General features: G+C 45.0%; 1 pseudogene across 1 annotated transcript; it reads left to right on the top strand.

The window, feature by feature from the left end:
• Positions 1-511: 511 nt before the first annotated feature.
• On the top strand, positions 512-26,717 carry LOC149320566 (uncharacterized; annotated as a pseudogene). The gene is made up of 6 exons (XR_016278095.1): positions 512-584; positions 4,617-4,976; positions 5,758-5,884; positions 7,439-7,524; positions 7,732-7,852; positions 24,988-26,717. The product of XR_016278095.1 is annotated as an uncharacterized LOC149320566 (transcript).
• The last annotated feature ends 1,124 nt before the right edge of the window (positions 26,718-27,841 follow it).

Here is a 27,841-nt window from a genome sequence, read left to right as displayed (position 1 = left end):
TGTATAAAATATATATATATATCTATATATATCTGTGTGTGTTTGACTGTTTGCGCCTCTCTCTCTCTCTCTCTCTCTCTCTCTCTCTCTCTCTCTCTCTCTATATATATATATATATATATATATATATGATGGTCAATTAACCCACTGAGCCTGGGCGCCCAGAAGCAGTCAGGCCACAGCCTGAGCTCCCTCCAGGCGACCCAGCCCCCTCGCCCTCTGAAGAAGAGCCAAGACAATCAATCCACCGGAAAGAGGGCAAAGCAGGCAGGCAACTGCAAGCCAGACCCAGGCGCAGCCTCTCTCCCTCCCTCGCTCCTCCTGGCAGCAGCAGCAGCAGCCAGGCTGCAACCCAAGAGGCCTTCCTCCAGGGAAGGAGGGGCCAGAACCAGAGCCACGCCCACATTCGGCCCAAGCCCCGCCCCGCCCCCCAGCTCCCTCATTCAGACGTCACTCTTGGCACAGGCCACGCCCCTTTGGGCCGTAGAGGCGGCGCTTCCTAGAGCGGCGCTGGAGGACCAGAAGCAGAGAGAAGGAGGAGATGGCGGCCTTTCTTTCCGAGGCCTAGGGCTCCTGGGAAGGAGGTTGGTCCTCTCTCTTCCTCCTTTGGAGACACAGGGGCCTCCCTTGGCCTCTTTATGGTGGCCCCAGAGCTCTCTGAGAGAGAAGGAGGCTAAAGGGCATTTCCCAGAATTCCACAGCAAGGAGGCAGGGTTATTCTTCCTCCAGTGAAGAAGGGCTCCCAGAGAGAGAGAGAGAGAGAGAGAGAGAGGGAGCCTAGGAAAGGGCTCAGGGGCCTCTCCTCCTGGGAAAAGGGCCAGAGGGGTAGGGAGGAGGGCCCTTTGCCTCCAGGGTCCAGGCAAGGAAGGCCCTCTTCTCCTCCTCTCCCTTTTCCTCCAGGGGCCTTGGGAGGACTCCCTGGGGGCCTCCTTTGGAGGAGGAGGAGGAGAAGGTGAGGGCCTCTCGCTCTCTCTCAGCCTCCTCTGAAGGAACCCTCTGCCAAGGAGGCCTCTCCTGAGGCTGGCTTCCCCGGAGGGTCTCCTGAAGCGGGAAAGGGCTGGAAGGCACACAGCCACAAAGAAGGGAAGCATGTAGCCGGAGCTTGTATAGACACAGAGATGATAATGAAATTGTGTACATCATATATATATATATATATATATATATGTATATAAAATGTAATGTATACATTATATTTATTTCTATATACACAATTCTATTGCATGTATGTGTCTGTGTGTATATCTATATATATGGGATAAGACGACTAAGAACAGTGGTAGTTTGAGGCCCAATTGCCCCATGATGGGGAGAGCTCCCGTCTAGTTCTCAACCTAGCTGTTCGAAAGCATGCAAATGCTAGTAGATAGATAGGTACTACACTCACCCTCCACATTTCTGGATTTGAGTTATCTGGATTTGATTATTTGTGGGTTTTATTAATACATTTTCTTTAGGAATATCTAGATCCTGCAGCACAACTCTATGGTCAACTTTAACAAAAAGTTGCACTGAAGGTCCTAGAGATTCCTTGGGCTCATTCCCACTGGCAGTATAACTCCATCTATGATTCAGTTTCACTCCGTGTCAGCAATCGATCCCAAAAGGTCTCTCGTTGCCATTACAAAACAGGATCTTTTCCTTACTCCAGTGTAAGTGGAGGTTTTTTGGCATGATTGTCGGCCCCATTAATTTGCGCCACTTCAAAAAGTAAATGTCTATCATAGCAGGAGGAGTGTGTTGAGTGGGGGGATGGGAGGCGAGCGAAGGAGGGAGGCTGAGAGGAACAGCCCCCCTTCCTCAAGACACATACACACATACTCAACACACACTCAGGCACAAACCCCTGCCATGCTTGGATCGCCCCAACCAAGCATGGCAGGGCCAGGGAGACCCCCAGGAATCCCTTCCAGACCCTTGCCATCTTTGGATCGCCCCATCCAAGCATGGCAGGGGGCAGGGAGACCCGCAGGGATCCCCTCCAGACCCTTGCCATCTTTGGATCACCCCATCCAAGCGTGTCAGGAGGCAGGGAGACCCCCAGGGATCCCCTCCAGACCCTTGCCATCTCTGGATCGCCCCATCCAAGCGTGACAGGGCCAGGGAGACCCCCACGGATCCCCTCCAGACCCTTGCCATCTTTGGATTGCAGGAGGAGTATGTGTGTGTGTGTGTGTCTGAGGAGGGAGGATGGGAGGCAAGCAGTGGGGCCAGCGAGGAAAAGCCCCCCCTCCTCAGACACATACACACACTTAGGCACAATACAAACTCACCCAATCTAGGCATGTCAGGGGGCAAGGAGACCCCCAGGGATCCCCTACAGACCCCTGCCATCCTTGGATTGCCCCATCCAAGCATGGCTGGGGGTAGAGAGACCCCCAGGGATCCCCTCCAGACCCTTGCCATCTCTGGATCGCCCCATCCAAGCGTGGCAGGGGGCAGGGAGACCCCCAGGGATCCCCTCCAGACCCTTGCCATCTCTGGATCACCCCATCCAAGCGTGGCAGGGGGCAGGGAGACCCCCAGGGATCCCCTGCAGACCCTTGCCATCTTTGGATCGCCCCAACCAAGCGTGGCAGGGCCAGGGAGACCCCCAGGAATCCCTTCCAGACCCTTGCCATCTTTGGATCGCCCCATCCAAGCATGGCAGGGGGCAGGGAGACCCCCAGGGATCCCCTCCAGACCCTTGCCATCTTTGGATCACCCCATCCAAGCGTGTCAGGGGGCAGGGAGACCCCCAGGGATCCCCTGCAGACCCTTGCCATCTTTGGATCGCCCCAACCAAGCGTGGCAGGGCCAGGGAGACCCCCAGGAATCCCTTCCAGACCCTTGCCATCTTTGGATCGCCCCATCCAAGCATGGCAGGGGGCAGGGAGACCCCCAGGGATCCCCTCCAGACCCTTGCCATCTTTGGATCACCCCATCCAAGCGTGTCAGGAGGCAGGGAGACCCCCAGGGATCCCCTCCAGACCCTTGCCATCTTTGGATTGCAGGAGGAGTGTGTGTGTGTGTGTGTGTGTGTGTGTGAGGAGGGAGGATGGGAGGCAAGCGGTGGGGCCAGCAAGGAAAAGCCCCCCCTCCTCAGACACATACACACACTTAGGCACAATACAAACTCACCCAATCTAGGCATGTCAGGGGGCAAGGAGACCCCCAGGGATACCCCCACACCCCTGCCATCCTTGGTTTGCCCCATCCAAGCATGGCTGGGGGTAGAGAGACCCCCAGGGATCCCCTCCAGACTCTTGCCATCTGTGGATCGCCCCATCCAAGCATGACTGGCGGGAGGGAGACCCCCATGTTATTTTTTTAAAAAATACTCCAAAAAGGTGATTTATTGGTTGTAACTACTTGCCTTTGCAACCAATAAATCAAATTTTTGATATATTATTTAAAAAATTACCTGGGGATCTCCCTCCCGCCAGCCATGCGTTGCAAGTAGTTGCAGCATCAATGAATTGAATTTTCTATATGAATTTTATTTTTAAAGAAACCATGCACCCATCAGTGGGTCTACAAGCGCAAAGGCAGCACTGACAGGTGGGGGAATGGTGGATCTGTCCAAAACGGAGGAGGCTTGGTAAACACCCCTCTGCCTTTTGCCCCTCCCTTCAGAAGGAATCTATTATGATCTGTCGTTCCCACTTTTTGAACTCGCTTCAGAATCGATTCTTCTGAAAAGAACCTCTTTCAAGCTACTCTCTGGAAAAAGCAGGGTTTTATTCATTTGCCTCGCTTTATTGCATTTGCTATTGATCACACCAGGATCTGAACCAGTTTCAAATGGGGATGATAGTTGTATAATTCACTCAGCTGTATTTCTTAGTGGAAATGACCCTCTAGAGAGAATACTCCGCTAGGCCTTTGTAGCTCCTCCAGCACAGTTTTATGGTCAGTGTCTGGCAGATGTTCACCCCAGAGTTGCTCTGGAGGAGCTAGAGATTCCTAGAGAGGTCTTCTCTCAGGTAAAAACATAGTGTTTTTGTTATTTGCGGTTTTTCCACATCCATGGGGGTCCTGTGCCCATGACCCCAGAGAATATGGAGGGACAAGTGTATAGATATAATATATACAATATAGATAGTTCAATGATATAGCCATGTTAGTCTGAAGAAGCAGCATGTAGAGAGATCTTGTGGCACCTTTGAGACTGAGTGAAAGAAAGGTTGGCAGTATGAGCTTTCCTAAATTGATGTCTAAATGCATTTGAGGAAGTAGACTGAAGTCTAGGAAAGCTCATGCTGCCAACTTCTTTCTTTTGGTTAATCTCAAATGTACTACAAGTTCTCTCTTTAGATACAATTTTTCAGACCAACATGGCTATGTCTTTCAGTCATAGCTGCTAGCTTCTGCTCAGAAAAATAAGCTACTTTCAAGCTTAGATTTGATTTTTAAGTAAATCACTACCTTAAAAGAGTGCCCATAATGGATGCTTGACAGAATGTCTTGGTTTCTTCGTAGGGTTTGCTATCTGTCAGCAATTTGGCCAGACTTCTGCCTGTGGGAGAATCTGGCAGAACAGAAAATAAAGTGTTCAACTCATGCAAGGGCTATCTAACACCAGTCAAGGCATGGAAAAGTTGGCCTCATGTTTTAAAAGTATCTCTTCTGTTTAGGTGTGGAAAAGAGGAGGATTAAGGGAAAGAAGAACCATGGAAGAGAAGCAGGATGAGAGACAGCTCTGTTCGGAGGGACAGTCCCAGTCCTTCAGGCAGTTTCTCTATGAGGAGGCTGAGGGGCCCCGAGAGGTTTGCTACCAACTCCACAAACTTTGCCATCAGTGGCTGAAGCCAGAGACAAACACAAAGAATCAAATCCTGGACCTGGTGATCCTGGAACAGTTCCTGGCCATCCTTCCTCCAGAGATGGCCAGCTGGGTCAGGGAATGTGGGGCAGACACCTGTTCCCAGGCGGTGGCCCTGGCCGAAGGTTTCCTATTGAGCCAGGCTGAGGAGAAGAAGCAGGATGGGCAACAGGTGAGAGCCTTTGACATTAGTGCAAGCTAAACATGAATCAATAGTATGATACAGCATCCAAAAAGCCAGTGTGATTCTAGGCTGCATCAATAGAAGTATAGTGTCTAGGTCAATGGTAGTAACAGTATTCTGCTTTGGTCAGCCTCACCTGGAATAATACTGTGTCCAGTTCTGGGCACCACAATTTTAAAAGGATGCTGAGAAGCAGGAACACATGCAGAGGAGGGCGACCAAAATGTGGAAGGGTCTGGAAACGGTGTCCTATAAGGAGAGACTTGGGGATCTAGGTATGTTTATCTTAGAGAAGAGAAAGTTAAGATGTTATGACAGCCATGTTTAAATATTTGAAGATATGTCATACAGAGGATGGATGTGTTTCCTGCTTCGTCAGAGGACAAGACCCAGAGAAACGGATTCAATCTGCAGGAAAAGAGATTCCGCCTGAACATTAGGGAGAACCTTCTGAGAGTAAGAGAAGATAGAGACAAGTTGGAACCCATTCCTTCAGTGTGTGGCGGAGTCTTCCTATTTGGACATTTTTAAACAGAAGCTGGATGGCCACCTGTTGGGAGTGGTTTGATGGTGAATTCCTGCATGGCTGGGGTTTGGACTGGATGGTCCTTGATGTCTCTTCCTACGCAATGCTTTTATGATTGTACTTTTCAAATGTAAAAAAAATCCTTCTCTTTTTTGGAAATTATCAATAGAAGAATGATTCTTCCCTCTTCCAGCACTCTTTCTTTTCTAATCCTTTCCTTTAAAATTCTTAATGCTGTTTTTGTCTCGGGACCTGTTGGGAGAAAAGTCCACTGAAATCCTGGAGGCAGAGAAGTTGTCCTTAGACTCCAGACAGAGTGCACAGTCCAGTTGGATCCTACAGGAGGGCTCAGGAAATGCCATCTCATTGGGTAAGGATGAAGGAGGGTATTCTTCACTTTAGTCTCTTCTTCTCAATATATCTATAGTAGACACACTGCGGTTATCTTCCCCTGAGCCTCCATGTAGTGGAGATGCTGATCTTTTGCAAGTGTCTTGCTTCAAGAATTGAGTCATTTTGTTCTTTTTAAAGCCAGCACATTCTATTGGTGTGTTACATGCAATGGGTGTATCTCTTTTCAAAAGACAAGTACAAGGGATTGGAAGAAGGGCTGAATCTGGAGTTGATATTCTCGCTCTCTGCAGTTCCGACTACTTTTCTGTCTGGGAAAGAGCCTGGAATAGATGATCCACTGTCAGAGCCAGAATAGACTTCTCCTGACCTTTCCATTCAGTCAACAGAAAAAGTGCCAGTGAGTCCTTAGTGATGTTTTGTCTATGTATGATCAGGTCCATCTGAAACCTGCTTTAGTCTCCATCCATCCTTTAGGTATGTCGAGTCATGACTGGTGGCATCCTGTTGGTGACATACATACATCCATACCTATATTTCAATATGAGACTATTCTCTGACCCTTCTTCTTCTTGTGAGCCTTCAAGTTGTTTCTAATTTATAGCAGCCCTAAGACAACTCTTATGGGGCTTTCTTGGCAGGATTTGTTCAGTGGGGAGTCCCTTTGTCTTCCTTTCAGGCTAACAGAGTGTGATTTGCCCAAGGTTACCCAGTGGGTTCCGATTGCTGGGGTTCAAACTCTGGTCATTATCCAGCACTCAAACCACTATACCACACTGGCTCTCTCTTGCCCTTGTGCTCTGTCCCAAACTCTCCCCTCATAGCAGCTGCCAAGCCCTAGAAGGGGCTGCAGCTGCTGTTTCTTAAATGCTGGAAAGGGAGGGAGAAGAGAGGCAGTTCAGATCATGAAAATACAGTCAGCCCTGCATATCCACAATTTTTTTATCTATGGATTTTTTATCCATGGATTCCAACATGCACTACTTAAATTCCCCCAGAAGGAATAAGTGCATAGTTTGGAGAATCCTAGAGTGATCTCTTGTCAGCACAGACCCAAGAGGGCTCTGTGGCTCAGAGTAGTTTGCCAGATTTCTCCGTTTCTCTGCAGAATGAGATATACATATTTTCATTTCAATCAGGTATGAGTAGACAAATATTTTTCTTAGGCCTTCTATACTTTTTTGCTTGTCTCTACCAGTCTCAAGAGATCTGGAGTATCACATTAGTTTGAAGGTTGGACTGTGCCTCTGGAGACCAGGGTTCAAATCACCACTGAGCCATGAAAACCACTGGGTGACTTCAGGCAAGTCACAATCTCTGTCTCAGAGGATGGCAATAGTAAGCCCTTTCTGAAAAATTGCCAAGAAAAACTTGTGGTTGGTTATCCTCGGAGTCTCCATAACTTGGAAACGAAGATACACAACAATTAACCAGCTTTGTGGTTATTCAGCAAAGACTGTCAATTGCTTGCCTTTGGAATTTGAAAGGACAAGAGGTCAATAATTGTGGAAATGGTACAGAAGGTTTACTTTGGCCTGAATGTACAGAAGATTGACTTTTGTCTTCCTCTCAGGAGATAGAAGACTGCCGGAGCCAAGATGTACTGCCTCAGCTCTTCGTTCTGACACTCTGCAAATGGTTTCTGAGAGCCTAGATCAGGTAAGGGGCAGGATCACTGGAGAGGGCAGGTGGGGTGATCCTGGCCCTTCTTCTCCCTAGACACATTTTCTCTCTTCTTCTTTCCTTCCATCAGACTTTCCTGCTGTGGCATTTTTAACTAAACTAAACTGAGAAAATCCCAAGCTGGCCAGTTTTCTGTTCTGAGTGGGGTTAATTGAGTTCTTGCTTTCTTGTTTCTTCTCCCAGGTGACCTTTGAGGAGGTGGCCATTCGATTCAACAAAGAGGAGTGGTCCCTACTAGATCCGGATCAAAGGGCCTTGCACAGAGAAGTCATGGAGGAAAACATGGAACTTGTGACCTCTCTTGGTGAGGCTACCTCTTTTTCCTGGCTGATCCAGTTACTTTATAGGGACCTCTGTAGCCTCTTCCTGCCTTTTTGCTGTATTTCTGCCAGTTGAGCCATCTTCCATCTGCATTGGGTAAGGATGTGTTCCTTAGGAGAAACCTAAGACTGAGAAGACTGATGCCCCAGTTCTTAGCCCTGACAAAATATTCCCACCCTATCAAGTTTTCATTTCAGCAGGATGGGCATCTTTCTGGTGCCTCTTCAAATGAGGGTTTTGTAGGGGTAATTTAAGTTTCCTAAGGTAAATTTTTGTAGGGGTAATTTAAGTTTCTTTGGTAAAGAAGCAAAGCTATTTAAATATCAGAAATATCAAAGCTAAGCCTGTTAGAGTCTAGCTTTATATCTGCATAGTAGCAGAAATGTGCCTTTGTCTAAGTATGCTTTCCTAAGAACTGAGACTGACTCAAAAAACCCCAAACACCTAACTTGTAGGGGTTTTTTTATTAGTAAAATTAAAACAATACAGAATACATATTCATACATACATACATACATACCTCAATCAAACCTACCTCTTTATAGATTAACATGAACCATAAGAGAAATAGCCTTTTATAAATTCCAATATATATTCCTATAAATCTCCATTCTGCCTGCCTAGATATCTATCTACCTAACAACTATAATTTACGTTACTAATCTAAGTATTTCTCTCCTTCCCTTCTAACCATCAACTTCTTCTCTAAATTAAAAACCCTACTTCCCTTATTCTAAACTCTTTCTAAACTCTTTCTTCTAATTTCTCTCTTCCAGTCTTCCACTCCTCTTCTCATTCTCTCTTCATTCCTACATACTAATTGACTTCCTCCTTACCGCTACGATCTGTCTTTGATTAGTTGACTTTCTTAAGACTTACAAAACAGAAAAAGGGATGGGTTCTAACTTAACATATCAAGCTATATTAATAACTCCTATTTTCCCCAACTTCTCTTTCAAAAAATTGACAACAGCACTCCAATCTTCCGTTAATTTTCTTTTGGTTTCATTCCTTAGTGTCTGGGTCAGTCTATCCATTTCCATTCCATCGTATAATTTTATCAACCAGTCCTCCTTTGTTGTAATATAACTACATTTCCATTTTTGAGCAAAACAAACCCAAGCAAGAGATCCCATATAGAAAATAATTTTTCCGTACTTAGAGGGGATTTCGTCTCCAAATGTACCCAGAAGATAGAATTCAGGTTTTAAATGTAATTTGATATTTAAAATTTCACTGATGAGATCGTTTATCATTAACCAATTTTTTTTTGCCCATTTGCACGTCCACCAGCAGTGGTAAAAAGTACCAATTTCATTTTTACATTTCCAACACACATTACCTTTGGTTTTATACATTTTTGCTAGCTTATCTGGTGTAAGATACCACTGGTAAAACATTTTGTAAAAATTTTCTCTCAGGTTCTGCGAAGCTGTATATCTAAACCCGTTTTTCCAAACTCTTTCCCATTGTGATAAGAAAATAATGTGTCCAACATTCCTTTCCCACTTAATCATCTGGTGTTTTATCACCCCCTCTTCTGTATCGTACTGTAATAATGTTTTATAAATTTTGCCAATTAGTTTATTTTCTTCAAAAACCAAAATCTTTCCTAACTGGGAGTCATCCTCCTTTCTTACAAATCCTTATGTTTTTTGGTCTAGCCTGAATCTTTCGTAGATCTGTCTGTATGCGAGCCACGTTCCTTTCCATCCTTCTTCCGTTAGTTTTTCTCTTGTTTTAATTTCCCAATTTCCCTTCTGGAATTCCATCAAATTATTTTATCTATACCATTTTGTATCCTTAGTCATTTCCTTTCTAAAAAAAGCTTTGTGAGGAGAGACCAACCTTTCAATTGCGGTAGAATTCTTTCTTTATAGCGGTTCCAGATTTTTATTAGGGCCTTCCAAATGCAATGGTCTATAAAATTTTTGTTTTGATGCGATTTTCCATATGCCAGATAAGCATGCCAACCAAAATTCAAACCTTCTCCTTCCAATTCCAATAGCTTTTCATTCTCTAAGGTTACCCAATCCTTAGCCCACAATAACGCACATGCCTCGAAATATAATTTTAAGTTTGGAAGGTCAAGACCACTGTAAGGATATCTGCTCAAATTTTGGGGAATATTAATTAGCTCAACATACCAATATAGGGCTCCTTACAAGAACCCTTTTTGGACCGAATCCCAGCCTGTCTACCAATGGACCAGAACTTCCAGCAACTGACACAAAGGCAAAGTCTTTGAATTTTAAGCTAGTTTATTGATGCACAGGGGGACACACACACATACATTCACTCAAGGCTAATAGAAGAAAGGGAGGAAAAATGGAGAGAGAACACAAGGCCTGCTAATGGAAATACTTGCCTGAGATGGTGTCCTCTGCATCAAGGTAGATGCAGCAATACTATGAAGGAAAATGGGGAAAGGGGTGCGTGGAACCACGCCAGGAGAATCAGACTGACAGAGTGCCTGCCTGCCACCAACATGGAACTCTTAACAAAGGAAAAACTGGACTTTAAATAGGTTCCTAGTCACATAGTCAGTGGAGGCTGTTGTCCTACATCAAAGCAAAACCAGATTCACACATCATTTGATCCATAGGCATCCTCTGGCATGGGAAAACGATTGTTGCAGGATCTGTGAAACATCTGCCAGTCATAAATCTGTCTCCTAGGTGTGAAGGAATCTGCCTTTTTCCAACTCCTAGGAAGGCTTGCCTACGTGGCCTCTCCGCTTTCAGATCATGGCAGCCAAGAGGCAGCTCCCATAATGCCTTTCCATTAGGGTCATAAGGAGACGTACCTTCACACTATGATGCAAGACTTGCTTAGAGCCCCCTATGATCAAGTGATGCCAGGGGAAAAGGGCCACTTGATTACCTCCGCAGATGCATTTTGGGATAGGGATTTGGGGGGTATTTTTATAAAATTCCAGACTTGATAACACCACCTCTATCCCTAGAATCTTGCAAATATTTTTAGCTTAATTCTTGGCTTTCTCCCCCTCCATATAAATTGAGCTATATCATTGTGCCAATCTTTGAATGGTTTATCTGAAACAATGATTGGGATTGTTTGAAATAGATATAACAATCTCGGTAGAACATTCATGTTGATAACTGATATTCTCCCCAGTAACGACAAATTAAGCTTATTCCAATTTATCAAATCTTCTCTTATTCTGGACCAAAGTTTCTTATAGTTGTTCTCAAATAAATCTATAGATCTCTTAGTAATTTGGATTACTAAATATTTAATTTGTTTCTCTACCTTTATTCCCGATTTCTTTTCCAATTCCTTCTCTTCGCTATTTTTAATATTTTTGGTCAGGACAGTTGATTTGTCCTTGTTGATTTTACACCCCGTAGTTTTCCCAAACAGATCTAGTATTTCCAAAAGAATTTCAACCTCTTCCATAGGATCTTCCAATATTATAATTACATCATCCGCAAAGGCTCTAATTTTGTATTCATGTTTCTTAATTTTTACACCTTTCAAATTGGCATTCAATCTAATTTCTTTTATCAGAAGTTCTGTAACTAACAGGAATAACAATGGTGAAAGTGGGCAGCCTTGCCGTGCTCCTCTTTGAATATCTATAGCTTTAGTTCTTTCCCCATTTATTCTCAATTGTGCTTTTTGGTTCTTATAGATTTTTCCCATCCAGTTGATAAAATTTCCATTTTAATTTTTTTAATAATTCAATTAACACATCCCAGTTTACAGAGTCAAAAGCTTTTTCGAAATCCAAGAAGAATAAACCCAGTTTTTTTCTTACGTTTTTCGTAACACTCTAATATATTTCATACAATTCTTAAATTTTCTCTTAATAATTAATTTTATTTTTTTATGTTATATACCACTATTCCAGAGATCATAGCGGTGAACAGCAAGTACGCTAATTTGCAAGTAAGCTAATTCGCCCCAACAGTCTGGGTATTCATTTTAGTGACTTCGGAAGGATGCAAGCCTGAGTCAAGCTTGGGCCCTTTTGCTGGTCTTGAACTCGCAACCTTGTGGTCTTGAGTGAATGGCTACAGTACAGGCATTTAACCACTGCGCCACCAGGGTTATATGCCTATTAGGCAAGAAGCCTCTTTGATCTTCATCTATTGTTTCTCTTAGATAATCTTTAGACGCTACAATAATATAGATACAAATATTTTATAGTTGTTGTTTAAGAGGGAAATTGGTCTATAATTAGCCAGATCTAATGGATCTTTCCCTTCTTTTCTAATAAGGATAATCTCTGCTTGTTTCCATGATTCGGGGATGTTTCCTTTTAGGGTGTCATTCATCACCCTCTGTAGGGGTTCCCCAATTACCTCAATAAAAGTTTTATAAAATGAAGCTGTAAGACCATCATTTCCTGGGGCTTTCCCTACTTTACATTGCTATATTGCTTCCCAGATTTCCTCTTTTGTGATCAGCTGATTTAGCCTTTCCTGCTGTACTTCCGTTAAAACTTGAATTTTGCTATTGGCCAAAAACTCTTTATACTCTTCCCCCTCTTCCTTTTGTTTTCTATACAGTATCTTATCATAATCCAGAAAAACCTCCTCTATCTCTTTCTGATGAGTTACTATCTGATCTCCCCTTTTTATTTTATTAATTGAGTTTTTTTCCTTCTCTTTCCTTAATTTGTATGCTAACCACTTTCCTGTTTTATTGGCATGTTCAAAATTATTTTGTTTTACAGTCTTTAGATTTTTTTCCAATTCACAAATTGCTTCAAATTCTAATTGCTTCTTCAAAACTTTTATTTCTTCTTGGACTGTTTTATTGTTAGATTTATTTTTTTACAACTTTTGCCGCATCCCAAACGATTGCTGTATTTACCTCCTTATCCAGGTTCTCCTCAAAAAATAACTTTATCGTGTCTTTCCCTTTGTTTATTACCTCTTCATTTTTTTAAATAATTCTTCATTTAATTTCCAAAAGTATTTCTTGGGTGGTTCCCTTAAATTTAATACAATCGGGTTATGATCTGATATTTCTCTCTTTAAAATTGTCATCTCATCCACTTCTTTAATCAATGAGTTAGAGACCAAAAAAAGTCAATCCTCGATAGTGATAGTGTCTCTCTGAGAGAAAGGTAAAACTCCTTCGTTCATTGTACAGATGTCTCCAAATCTCTATCAAAGAGAGGTTTTCTATCAATTTAAAAAAATTCTTAGGTAGTTTACCTTGATTATCCTTGATTTTCTTATTCGAGGCTTGATCTACTTTAGGGTCAAACACCCCGTTAAAGTCACCTACCAGAATTGTGTGTTTATAGTCATATTCTGTTATTACTTTATTTAATTTATCATAAAATGTATTCTTGTTTTCTTGTGGGTCATATATAGCTACTATTATTATTATTATTAACCTTTATTTATGAAGCGCTGTAAATTTACACAGCGCTGTACATACAAAGTAGTACTTTCTTCCCACACCATGAAATTTCTATCCCAGCACAATATCCATTTTTGTCCGAGAATACCTCTTTAGATTTCAAGTGGTTCTTAACATATATAATTACTTCTCTCTTGCATTTATCAAATGTACTTGTATATTCCTTCCCGAGTTTGATATTTCTAATTAATCTCACATCTTTTGTTTTTATATGGGACTCTTGCAAACAGATAACATCTGTGTTAATTTTCCTTAAATACTGAAACACTCTTTTTCTTTTCTGGTGGGAATTTAAACCTTTCAAATCCACGATAGAATTTTCATAATTCTTTAACTTCCTCTTATACTTAAAGAGACACCAACACTTAGAAAATGTTTCAACTTTATTTGTAAAAATGTAGTTCAATTTCTCTCCAGGAAATGAGATCAATCAGTATTAAGCTAAGATTTCGTTTATCTGCCAATAAAGTTATAGAAATCTTTAAGAATCGGGGAGGAAAAAAACATGATAGTTCTTAATAAGGTCTTCTCTTGTTTTGCTCTCAGCTCTCTTACTTAGATCCCGTCCAACTCCTCTGAAGGCACTTCTTCTTCCTCTTCGTCTCCACTCCCTTTTCCTTTGTCTTCTTTATACTCTTTCTCAGGTTCCTTTTTCAGACCAATCAAAAACAATCTAGCTTTTTCGATAGAGTTCAGTCTTCCTTTCCTTTGTTTCCAAGTCACAGTAAGACCATCCAGGTCATCCCACTTATATAAAATGCCTCAAGCTTTCAAGTGTTCTGTCAGAAAATTATACTCCTTCCTTCTTTTCAGAATTTTCCCAGGGATATCTCTTAGGATTGTGATCTCCTTTCCCTCGATCAACAGTTGTAGTTTTGTCTTAAAATTATTTATTTAGTCTGTTTTCTTACAAAGTAGATCACAATGTCCCTCGGAAGTTTCCTGATCTTCGCGATTCGGGAGTTTATTCTGTAGACTCGGTCTATTTCCCATGGAAAAAGCGTTTCCGATTAGCCAATAAATTTAGCAAGAACTGGGGTAAGGAGGGTATATATGTTTTCATTTACATTTTCAGGCGAGCCTCTCAACTTGAGACAATTTTCCCTCTGTTTCAGTTACAACTTCAGTATCGATTCTTGTCCCTCCTGTTGATCTTTATATAATGTGTCCACTTTTATTTCCATTTTTTTCATATCTGTTTCCAATTTTTCTACTACTTTCCCGCTGACTTTCTTGAAATCCTCATCAATCCTATCCAATCTTACCATCACTTCTCCCAATTCATTTCTCAGATCTTTCTTAAATTCAGTTTTCAGCTCATCCCTAGATTTTTGAATTTCCAAATTTGTCTCCTGAAGCATTTTCCTAATTTCTTCCATCATCTTCTTGTTAAGTTCTGTTTCTTTGGTGGGTGTATCCAGTGATGTTCTTCTTGTTGAGTTGGCTGGTGTGCTCGTTGTTGCTTTCGCAGCTGTTTTTCTAGTGCTTATTACCATCTTAGGTAGTCTGAATATAAAAATAAATAAATAAATAAATAGAATTTTGAAATTCTATTGAGAATTGTTTTTCGCCCCCCAACAGTAATATATATAAACCAAATTATCTAAATTCCCAGAAAGAAAAGAAAACCCTCTTTGAGATTTCCAGGTTAATAATTGCAAATAATCAACTTTAATTTCTATATCCCACTTCAATTTCAAGTTTGAAAAATTAACATCAAATTGTATCTATAAAGATGTCCGGGAAAGCAGCCAAAGGCTGATAAGGCAGCTAGTTCCCAAACAAACAACCCTCTCCCAGCACAGCAAAGTCAGTCCTAGAGAGATGCAGTAGCTTTACCAAAAGGGATTACCGAGAGAATTGTCAGACAGTCCGAGGTTCAGGGCAACAGATAGGCAGGTCGATGAAGCAGTCCAAGGTCAAGGTTTCCGGGTATTCAAGACAAGAAGCCAAGGAGCCAGAGACAGAGTCTTTCCTCTAAAAGAGTCAGATATCCACTGGCAAAGAACCACACATGCTCCAGGTGTTTATAAAGGCAAGGAGCTGGCCTTCAGCTGTGCCTGATTGCGAAGACGCTTCTGATAAAGCCTCCGAGATCTTCGAAGGCCCTCTCTTTCAGCTCGACGCTCATTGAAGGTAGGCACACTGCCCAGATCCTCCTCCATGTCCACAGCCTCGGCACCAGGCAAACTTGACTGCTGAACCTCTGGAGGGGCCACAAACTCTGCTCCAGCAGAACTAGGGCCAGCCTCTGGCTCCTCCATTACAGGTTCAAGCCCCTGGGGCTCTGGCTCCTCCGTTATAGGTTCAGATCCCAGAGGCTCTAGCTCATCCTCTGAGTCCTCCAAGCCATCTTCCAGGCTGGGCATGACAAAAGACAAGAGTAATAATGCCTAACAAAATTCAAATATAGAAATTTACAATTTCCAAGGTTTGGCTTCAAATTTCTATTTCCATTCCAACTTCAAGGTTCAACTCCCAAATTCAAATTTCAATTTTTCTTTTAGTTTGTGTTCTGGCAAATTATCTTAATTTGGATTTCCTTCTAGCAGGAGGCTTGATTAATAGATTAGCTCTCTCTATTACCTAATCAAGCTTCTTGTATAATTAACCTCTATTTTCTATTAGGACCTTTGCTCGCACCCAGACAGATCTATTTTAACTCCTTTTGTAAAGGCCTACAATACTAGACCGTTCTCCTGATGTTAATCAAAGGACAAACCCTTTTACCAAGTTACTCTTAGTGGTTGCTTAAAAAAATTTTCCCTTCTTAATTACCAGATCTAGGAATTCTCAATTTCCCCCTCAACAAGAAAAAAGGAAATACACACACATGTACATATGACTGTATATGTACACATATGTGTTTCTGATCGCTAATTGAAGTTACTCCATCTTCCTATTCGAATTTAAGTAAACCACTTACTTAGTATTTTCCTCAGGATGTTCAATCTTATGTTCTCCCCACCCAGCCAAAATAACAGGTTCCTCAAATTCCTAAAGAGAAAAAGGGAGTCCTATAATAACCAATTGTACAAGTCAGCTTTACAATTAACACCAATATAGTCCATATAAAATCCAAATTTATCAACCTCTAACTTTCTTCTAGGACCCCTTAAATTACTTTAAGGGTATAATACTATTTGCTGAAAAATCTTGAATATACAGAAACAATAATTATACCCTTTTAATTTCCCTTTTTCTCCTTAATGTACCATTAACCTTAATTTCTTCTTCGTGGTCTCTGCGAATCATACAAATGGGTTGTACTGCGCCTGCGCAGTGCCTTCGGAAACTTCTGGAATCACTAGGCAAAGTACACTTTGCAACATGTTGAAACTTTTTGGCGGTAACCCCGCCCATCCCCTATAAAGCCTCCGTTCCCGCTCTTTTCCCCAGTTCCTTTTTTCCGCCGCGTTAGCTGCCACTAGGAACTTCGCTCTCTGTGTTAGAAAGGAATCACTGGAAATTGACCTCGGACCGTTTTTGACCCTTCTCTGCGACTAGCCCTTGATCTGATTTTGACATTTAGACCCGGAACGTGTTTGACCTCGCACCTGCTTCTCCCTCGGACTTGTCTCCTCGCTCGTTGCCGACCCGGACCGCCTGACCTCGCTCTTCGGATCATGCCATCAGTACCCTTTAAAAAGTGCTCCGTGTGTGGGGGTAAGATTCCTGGCCAGGACCCCCATTCCTCTTGCCTCCTGTGTTTGGGAGAGACCCACGTTCCGGCCTCTTGTGCCTTGTGTAAGTCTTTGACTCCTCAAGCGAGGAAAAATCGGGAGACGAGGTTGAAGGCTGCTATCTACACTAAAGTCTTCACCTCAGGGGCGATGTCTTCGGTGGGGGCTTCATCTTCGGCCGCGACTTCCCTACCGACCCTTGCCGAGTCTCCGATTCAGTCGCCACCGGTGGATCCGTCAACCCTCCCCGGGGATGGTCCGTCTGAACCACAGGGCCCGGCTGAACCCATCCCCAAAGCTTCCAAGAAGGATAAAAAGCATAAGAAGGTCCCTAAGGAGAGCCGGACCACCGAGAAGGACTCGAGCTCCCATAAGGGTTCTGCCTCGAGCTCCTCTGTCCCGAAGGCGCCCACTTCTACCACTCCGAAGTCGGGTTCCGCTTCGAGGCCTTCGTCTACTAAGACTTCGAAGTCTACGGGAGCAACTAAACCTCCAACTGGGGCCCACGTGTCATCCAAGAGACCCCGATCTTCTTCTTTGGACGACGACCGTCAGCCGTCTAGACGTCTCTCCCTGGATCGAGGCCAGGAGGACACTCCACAGGCTCGCCCAGAAGACCGTTCTGACTCGGTGCGCAGGCACTCGGATGCCGACCGTAGACCGTCGGAGGCCGACTCCCGACCATCAGACCCACGCCTGGCGGCCAAAAGAGCTAAGACTTCGACCTCCGGGTCGCACGTCACAGGCACCAGCCGTGGGGACCGTTCTCGTGATCTAGCCTCGGGGTCCCGACCCCTGTCTACCTTCCGGCATGCTCCCGAGGAAGCTGCTCAACAAACCCTCTCGGAACCGGCTTCCCCTGCGGGCTCCAGGGATGACCGTCGCTCTCCGACTCCAATGCCAACCCGCGTACGTCGAGCCGTCTCTCCATCCCCACCCAGGGACCCTCAGCCTGAGTACTACTACGATTCTGAAACAGGGAGGTACTACAGACTGGTCCCTCAAGAGGATGTGGAGTCCCTCCTCGAACATCGGAGACCGAGACCAAGAGCTTCTTCCAGACCCTCCAGGGTGTCTGCATTTTTACCCCACCGAGTGGAGGCCGCTACCGACCCGGATGTCGTGAACCTCGAGTCGGATGACGAAACGACTTCCCAGGCCCGTTACCGCCCGAGACACGACTCAATTTCTTCCCGGGACGATGACTATCAGTCGGCCAACCAGGACTTTGCCCAACCGGGTGCGGTGTCCCCCTCCGACGATGTCCGAACCTTCGCGGAGCATGTCATCAAAATGGGCAACGCTCTGGACATCAAGATCTCCCAAGCTGAAGAGGAGGCCTCGGACCCGGTTGAGAAACGGATCCATGGAAGACTGCCCACCCCGCCGGCAATACCTCTTCTTCCCTCCTTGGAGAAGTTAGCCAGGCGTTCTTGGGAGGCCCCTGCATCCACGGCGTCCAACAACAGGAAGGTTGAGTCCCTCTATAGAATCTCTCCACCGACTCCGTCTTGGCTGTTTGGGCACCCCAAGCAAAGCTCAGCCATCGTAGAAGGCTCGCAGCGTGCGTCCACCCCGAAAGCTTCCTTGATGCCATCCGACAAGGAAGCTAAGAAGATCGACGCCCTGGCCAAGAAGGCGTATTTCTCCTCGGCGTTGGGCATGAGAGTGGCAAATTACAACGCGTGCATGGGCGCTTACATACAGTGGCTCATGGAAAAGGTGTCCCCTCTCATTCCGGACTTACCTGATGATTCCCAGGCTATCCTCTCGGAAGTCCGCGACGAGGCCCACTCAATTGGAGGATGGCTTATCACTTCGGCCAGACACGCCACGGACTGCTCCGCTAAGTCTATGGCGGCTGCCATAGCACTCCGCAGACACGCCTGGCTAAGGTCTTCGGACTTGAACCAGAATGCTCGCTCGACCATCGAAGACATGCCCTTCGACGAGGACGGCCTCTTCCATCGTGAGACGGACGAAAAGCTTAATTTTAAGTACAGGATGAGGACCGCTGCCAAGAAGCACGGTATGTCTTCTTCCCCCCAGTCGTCTTCTCGCAAGCGCTTCACTGCTGTACGCCAGTGGTATGGCCAGGGCCAGAGGCCCTACCAACCAGATAGGCCTTTCCAGCGCCAGGATCAGGGCAGGCAACGCTTCCCGTCCCAGTCTTCCTCCTCCTCGGGCCGTCGGTCGGGGCCCAAATACAAAAAGAATTATAGGAGGCAAGATTCGGACCCGGCTAAGAAGAGGAACTGATGGGACTTAGCGTACTCCGTCGCTTCTACTGCTCCTTTCTTTCTGGACAGACTGAGGCCCTTTTCTAACACCTGGGCCGCAATCACCACCAATTCTTGGGCCCTCACCATCGTCTGTAGGGGTTATGCCCTTGAATTTGAGGAGCTCCCACCAACTGGAGCTATTCTGTCCACTCCCCCCTCAGACACCCTTCTCGACGAAGTACGCACCCTTCTCGCCAAAGGCGCCATCTCCATTGTCGATCCCGTCGACGTCCCTAGATGCTTCTTCTCCCGTTATTTTACGGTCCCGAAACCTGATGGGGGAATCAGGCCTATATTGGACCTTAGACAGTTGAATGCTTACCTGTCTTATCGCCGTTTCCGGATGGTAACGCTTGCTTCTATTTTACCTTTGTTGCAGCAGGACCTGTGGTTTGCAACGATAGACTTAAAGGACGCTTACTTCCATGTCAGCATCCGGGAATCCCACCGCAGGTTTCTGGCGTTCGCCGTCGGGACGGACGTCTACAGATACAACGTCCTCCCCTTCGGCCTATCTACCGCTCCTCGCATCTTCACCAAGTGCATGGCGCCCGTGGTTGCTCACCTACATCGCCGCGGCATGAGAGTCTTCCTGTATCTCGACGACTGGCTCCTCGTGTCCCCCTCACGTCAAGAGCTACAACGACACACCTCAGAGACACTCGAGCTCTTACGGGACCTGGGCCTAGTGGTCAACCTCGAGAAATCTCAGTTGCTTCCCACAAGGCAGATAAAGTTCATCGGGTCCCTCCTCGACTCAAACAGTTGTATGGCCTTTCTGCCTCCGGACCGTTTCCAGGCCTTGGCCCGGGCCGTCAGCAGGTGCACCACCCGAAGGCGGGTTATGGCAAGGGACATTCAGGTGGCATTGGGTCACATGGCGTCGACAACATTTGTCACTCCGTGGTCAAGGCTCCGGGCTCGACCACTGCAGTCATGGTTCCTGTCGGTCTTCGATCTGGAAAGAGACCCCCCTTCCCGCAGACTTACCGTGCCAAGACCAGTCATTCGCTCCCTCCGTTGGTGGCTCGACTGCCGGAACGTCTGCGCCGGCATGCCCTTTTCACCGCCCCAACCAGACTTGGTGTTGACCACAGACGCATCGGAAGACGGCTGGGGTGCCCACGCCTTAGACCTATGGGCCAAAGGCATCTGGTCCCTGGACGAGAAGACACTCCACATCAACGCATTAGAGCTGTTGGCGGTGGAAAAGGCCTTAAGGGCTTTCGAGTCCTCACTGTCGGGGAAAGTTGTTCAGCTCAGAACAGACAACACCACGGTGATGTACTACCTGAACAAACAAGGTGGCACCAGGTCACGCACCCTCCTAGACATCACACTTCGGCTTTGGGACTGGTGCATAGCCCGGAACATTTTGCTCCAAGCGGTACACTTGCCAGGCACCCAGAACACTCAGGCGGACCTGCTAAGCAGGTCCCCCTCGTCGTGCCACGAGTGGAGGCTCCACCCGGAGACTGTACACGACCTCTTTGCCCGATGGGGAACCCCACAAATAGACCTGTTTGCGACCGTGTACAACTCCCATTGTCCCCAATTCTGCTCCCGGACGCCGGACGACGACTCCCTCGGGGATGCGTTCGGGTTCCGATGGTCGGGGATAGCACTCTACGCCTTTCCCCCCTTCCCGCTGATCACCAGGACAGTCTCGAAGATGGTTTCGGATTCAGCGGACGCGATCCTGATCACGCCTTGGTGGCCCGGGCAGCCCTGGTTTCCTTGCCTTCTTCACCTCTCTCGAGCCAACTTTCTCCGGCTCGAGCCCAGACCGGATCTCCTCACGGTTCAAGGAGGTCGCGTTCGACACCCGGACATCGAGACCCTTCCCCTGGTGGCGTGGAGAATCCATCCCTAGCCCGGCTACCGGCCTCGGTACGGAAAGTCATCTTGGCTGCCCGGAAACCGGCCACCCAAAAATCCTACAGACTCAAGTGGGACAGGTTTCTTCGGTTCCTGTCTGACAGACGCCTCTCCCTAGCCCAGGTGAATACGCCAGTGGTCCTGGAGTTCCTGATGTCCCTCATCGATGCGGGCCTCTCTACCACATCTGTTAAGTGCTATCTATCTGCTATTTGCTCGTCCTTCCAATTTGATGGGAAGCCCTCCTTTTTTAAAGACCCCCTTGTCAAGGGATTCCTGAGGGGCTGCAATAATTTATACCCCCAGGTGTCGGTCCCGACTCCGGCCTGGAGTCTCGAGACGGTGTTGGGGGCCTTACAGTCTAAACCATTTGAACCTTTAGCCACCACTGACATTAGACTGTTAACCTGGAAAACAGTGTTTTTGGTGGCTATCACTTCTGCCCGCCGGGCGGGCGAACTTTGTGCCCTGCGTCGGGACCAACCCTTTCTTAGATTCCACTTGGACAAGGTAGTTCTCAGGACAGATATTTCCTTCTTACCCAAGGTTGTTTCCACTTTCCATATGTGCCAGGACATTGTCTTACCAACTCTGGCACCCAGCCCGACTACCGATACCGAGCGGGCCCTCCACTCCCTGGACGTGCGTAGGGCTTTAGCCTTTTACCTGGACAGAACTAGACACTCGAGCCGCTCGGAGAGACTGTTCCAGTGTTACTCGGGGCCGAAAAGAGGACTGCCCGTGTCGGCCCAGAGACTCTCTAAGTGGATTTCGAGTACTATTGCCCTATCTTATGAGCTTTTGGGCAAGCCCTTGCCGACCAGGATCCGCTCCCATGCCACAAGGGCATTAGCGGCCTCTTCTGCTTTCTTGTCTGGTATCCCTTTGGACGAGATTTGCAAGGCTGCCGTGTGGTCTCAGCCCCTAACCTTTATTAAACACTACAGGTTGGACACTAGGGCCAAAAAGGACGCAGCTTTCGGGAGGGCTGTGTTGGTGTCAGGACTACATTGATTGTGTTCGCTGTTGACTGTGTCTATACCGACAGCATTAATATGACTGTTCTCGAATGGCTCAATGCTGGGGTTCGAGGTCCTTTTGGGCTTGCCTTTACGAGGTGGGATTTCTTTACAAGTATATAAACAAACCATCAACTCTTATACTTGTTTCAGTTATCTTTATTGTCCATTACTTATTGGTTCACTGATTTCTATGACACTCCCACCTCCACTGACCTTAGCTTGCCAGTCTCAACCCATTTGTATGATTCGCAGAGACCACGAAGAAGAAGGACAGGTTGCTTACCTGTAACGGTATTTCTTCGAGTGGTCATCTGCGAATACATACAAATCCCGCCCATCCTCCCCTCAGTGTCCTGCTCTGATTGGCTCTTTTGTGTCGCCTGCACGGCGGAAAATTGCGGAACTGGGGAAAAGAGCGGGAACGGAGGCTTTATAGGGGATGGGCGGGGTTACCGCCAAAAAGTTTCAACATGTTGCAAAGTGTACTTTGCCTAGTGATTCCAGAAGTTTCCGAAGGCACTGCGCAGGCGCAGTACAACCCATTTGTATGTATTCGCAGATGACCACTCGAAGAAATACCGTTACAGGTAAGCAACCTGTCCTTCTCCCTTTCCTCCTTAGTGTACCATTAACCTTAATTGTAGTAGCAATCTGTATACCCCAATACACTCCTAACCACTTTCAGCAAAAGGCCTTATATAGCAATACCAGATAGTTATGTACTCTTATACAATTTTGTACTATTTACTTTCCCAATGTATATAAACCCACTCAAAAATACCTCTTTTCCACCTAAAGTTTTTTACTTCTGTCTTAATTAGCACTCTGTCCAGTTCTTCAAGACCAAATTTTTAAAGTGGGGTTGAGGTTCGGTTGTCTCTTGTTATTAAACAAAATCAAAACACTTTAAAAGACCAGGAAACTGTTGCAATAGATCTTCTGTTCTCTATTCCCTTGCTTCTTCCCCTTCCAGATCTGTTCCTCAGAAGTACTGTTGATTGAGAACACCTGTTTTCACTTTCTTAATTAAATCCACCTGTATGTGTCCTTGAGAAAAAAAGGAGATAATGAAGCCAAATGAAGGCTAAACAATGGAAGGGAAAAGGGAAAGTAAAAGGTTTCCAAGAGCACAGTCACTGCAGGAAAAGTCCCCTTCAAATTCTGATCCTTCCAATTTCCAGCGGAATGTCCCTGGGGAATTCACCTCTCCTTGCCTCTCTCTGTCTTCTTAAAGCACAAATCAAACGATGTTTCAGAAACAATAAATCCACTCCAGAAGTACAAAGTATACAGTTTTAATATTCCATTCTTCTCATCAGATATATTGCCAAAGCATTAAAAAACAGATCTCACATACATTTCTAGGTATAAAGGAGATACAATCCCAATCAACATACTTCGATTAGCAGTCCGCTTTTCCCCCTCTCTCTTGAACTTTCCAATAGGAGGCTGGTTACAAGTACACCCAAGCCGGCTTCAACCATTTCCACTCTCTCAAATGTCAATACCACAAACAGTTCCCATTCACCTTGTTTCCCACAGAAAGTAACGATTTCGGTAAGGTATCTTCTCTTTATATTCTCTAGCAGCTCCAGAAAAAAAATTAAAAGTGGTGACGGCGCCCCTGTCTACAAGCCTCGGCTTGCGACTACTTGCCGCGGGCGTGGATGCTCAGGCTAACCCCTTTGCTCCTCCGGCTTTCGCTTTCCCTGTGAGTCGCCGCCGGCATCCAGCGGCTCGCGTCTGCGACTTAGGTCTCACTCTCCTTTCCCGCAGAAATTAAATCCAGAGCGGAGAGAAGCCAGTCGAGCCCCTCTGCTTCCCCTTTTATCGGGGGGACCCGTTTGACCGGTTGGCAAGTCACTCCAGCCGGTCCTGACCCCGCAGCCTGTAATCACCTCCCGGAGTCTGTCCTAGGAAGGTGATTCCCGCGCCGCCATACCACCGGAAGTGCTAACTTGTAGTTTAAAACAAAAGTTTACTAATGGCTTTAATCTATATTTACATAAAAAAGCTATATCCTAATCTAGCTAGTTAAAAGAAATCGTCATTGCAGGAGGAACATAGGAAACATGCAGTTCACTTAAAAATATTGAGAGAATGTGTGTTAGTTCCAAAGAGGGAGTGAACTAAATCACATGGTTAGTTTGAGAGAGGAGTTTCCATGCAGGAAATCCCTATCTATGTATGTAATGAGGGGAAAAGAAAATGCAAACATTTTCCAAGAGATTTTCCCTGTTAACTTTATCAAGTTCACAGTGGCTTGTAAGAAACTGATATCTACCGCTAGCCATAAATCTCTGAGTGGGGACTCCCCCCCCCCCCAAAAAAAAAGGGTATTTGTTTTGTCTCCACTAATTTCCACTGTGGCTAGATTCAGTTACTAGTAAATATGAAATTGTTGGGATTGTTTAAAGGCAATCCAGAAATCAAAGATGGAGATTTTCTTTGCCTCTGTAAGGAAATCTCTCCTTTCACCGCCTTGCTTTCTCTGGGTAGCCAAGTCCAGCTCCTCCCATTGAATTATCTGAAGATGCAGAATGAGGGCAAGTATCCCAAAGAGAGAGAAGATGTGAGTGAGTGGAGGAATTTATTCAAGTATTGCCAGAGATAATGTTAATATTAATAACATTAATAAGATATTAAGGTTGTCAAATCAGTATAGCAACCAGCTTTTATTAAACCCTTTTGAAATGTGTTGAGTGCAGTTGATGATCTCTTAGGATAAACACTGGAAGCCCACCTGCTTCAAATCCCTTGCTCCAACTGGGACATTTTGACATCAGTAATGTATTTGAGTCCAGTGCCATTTTTTTTCTTGGCCTATGGCTAAATTGTTTCTCTCTTTGCCAGGTGGAGATGGACAAGAGATAGAAAATTTAAAACAACGAAGGATGTCTTTGCAACAAAGAGCCCAACATCAACAAAAGAAAGAGAAGGGAAGCAAAAACAACACTCGGGAGAGGAGGGTGAATAAAGCTTCTGCTTCTCAGGCTGGAGATCTCTGTGGAACATCCATCCAGGAAATAAGGCAGAAAGGAGAGGAAAAGAGTAAACAGACTTCTCTTGAATGTTGGAGAAACCCTAATTGTAAAGAAACTCTTAGTTTTCACAGGGGAGTTCATGTAGAAAGAATTCACGAACAAAAAAGAAAATGTGGGTTCTTGGAGTGTGGAAAGAGCTTCAGGTGGAGATTACTTAAAAGGCCCCACAGAGGAGTGAAACCATTTAGCTGCTTAAGCTCTGAAGAATGTTTAAATAGGAAGATTAGCATATCACTTCACAAAGTTGCTTGCACCAAAGAAAATCAATTTAAATTGAAATGCTTGGAATATAGAAAAGCTTTCAGTAGAAAGATGCATCTTATTTGTCATAAACAAATCCATACTGAAGAAAAGCCATTTAAATGCTTAGAATGTGGAAAGAAATTCAATTTGAAGACACATCTCACTTGTCATCAAAGAATTCATACAGGAGAGAAGCCATTTAAATGCATAGAATGTGGAAAGAAATTCAATTGGAAGACAGCTCTCACTCGTCATCAAAGAATTCATACAGGAGAGAAGCCATTTAAATGCCTGGAATGTGGAAAGGAATTCAGTCAGAAGGCAGATCTCACTCGTCATCAAAGAATTCATACAGGAGAGAAGCTATTTAAATGCTTAGAATGTGGAAAGAAATTCAATCGGAAGACAATTCTCACTTGTCATCAAAGAATTCATACAGGAGAGAAGCCATTTAAATGCTTAGAATGTGGAAAGGAATTCAGTCAGAAGAGAGATCTCACTTGTCATCAAAGAATTCATACAGGAGAGAAGCCATTTAAATGCTTAGAGTGTGGAAAGAAATTCGATCAGAAAACAGCTCTCACTTGTCATCAAAGAATTCATACAGGAGAGAAGCCATTTAAATGCTTAGAATGTGGAAAGAAATTCAATCGGAAGACAGCTCTCACTTGTCATCAAAGAATTCATACAGGAGATAAGCCATTTAAATGCATAGAATGTGGAAAGAAGTTCAATCGGAAGACAAATCTCACTTGTCATCAAAGAGTTCATACAGGAGAGAAGCCATTTAAATGCTTAGAATGTGGGAAGAAATTCAATCGGAAGGCACATCTCACTTGTCATCAAACAATTCATACAGGAGAGAAGCCATTTAAATGCTTAGAATGTGGGAAGAAATTCAATCGGAAGGCACATCTCACTTGTCATCAAACAATTCATACAGGAGAGAAGCCATTTAAATGCTTAGAATGTGGAAATAAATTCAGTCGGAAGAGAGATCTCACTTGTCATCAAAGAATTCATACAGGTGAAGAGAAGCCATTTAAATGCTTAGAATGTGGGAAGAAATTCAATCGGAAGACAAATCTCACTCGTCATCAAAGAATTCATACTGGAGAAAAACCATGTAAAGACTTGGAATGAGGAAAAAACATTCAGTCAGAAGACAGATCTCTCCATCAAGTAACGTACACAAGGAGGAAAGATGGCTTCATCCACACTACAGAATTAACCCAGTTCGACATGGCTTCAATGACTGTGATTCATTGTTATGGAATTCTGGGAATTGTGGTTTGATGTGATGCCAGGCCTCTCTAATAGAGAAGGCTAAATGTCTCTCCAAGCTACCATTGAGCCATGGCAGTCAAGTAGGGTCAAACTGGATTATTTCTGTAGTGCTGATAAAGCCAATATACTTTTCTAGAATGTGGAAAGAGAATCAGTCAGAAGAGAATTCTTGATTCTCCTCAAGCAACTCACACATTGGAGAAACCATTTAAATCAGTGGTTCCCAACCGTTCTAATGCCGCAACCCTTTAATACAGTTTCTCCTGTTGTGGTGATCCCCACCATAAAATTATTTTCGTTCCTATTTCATAACTTTAATTTTGCTACTGTTATGAATCGTATTTTCATTGAACATAAGTAAAGCATAGTGAAAAAAAGCCTCAGAGGATGGCAAAGGCAAAGCTCCTCTGAAGAAACCTGTCCCGAAGGCCCCAGGATAGGTATGCCTTGAGCCTTGGGCATGAAGCCACACTGTCTCAGCCTCAGAGGTTGGCAATGGCCAGCCCCCTCTGAAGAAACCTGTCCAGAAAGCCCCAGGATAGGTATGCCTTGGAGGCCCCGGTCGCTACACTTCAGCATCTTAGGGAGCAAGAAGTTTTTCTGACCAGAAGGGACCAGACGGTCATGGACAGGAAACACACAGAGGAAGTTGCTAGGGAGCAGGAGGTCACTTCACATACTACAGAAGTAGATAGTTGGAGGAATGTCACAAACAGAAGTAGGGAAACCAGGGAACCTTCTGTGAGCTTGCAGCTACAGAATCGATTTCAATCCCTCTCTGTTATCAAGGATGATGAGGAAGAGCAGCAGGAATAGACTTCAGGGACAGAGCAAGGGACCCTGGAAGTACCACCAAAGGGAACAGCCGCTGCTAAGCCTCGGAGGAGGCGAGTGGTGGTCGTGGGGGACTCCTTGCTGAGAGGCATTGAACCAGTGGTTTGTGGGCCTGATGTCTCGGGAAGTGTGTTGTCTCTCTGAGGCAAAGATCTGTGATGTGACAGAGAGGCTGACAAGACTTGTCAAGCCTACTGACCATTACCCCTTTCTTTTTGTTCATGTGGAAACCAATGATACTGCAAGGCATAGCCTTCAGAATATCAGAAGGGATTATGAGGCTTTGGGTAGGAAGTTGA

This window comes from Sceloporus occidentalis, unplaced genomic scaffold, assembly GCF_023333645.1.
Source record: "Sceloporus occidentalis isolate IW3139 unplaced genomic scaffold, rSceOcc1.0.p SCAF_1, whole genome shotgun sequence".
Taxonomy (NCBI): Eukaryota; Metazoa; Chordata; class Lepidosauria; order Squamata; family Phrynosomatidae; genus Sceloporus; species Sceloporus occidentalis.
Note: the sequence above shows the minus strand (reverse complement) of the source record. Positions and strands in the feature narration are given on the sequence as shown.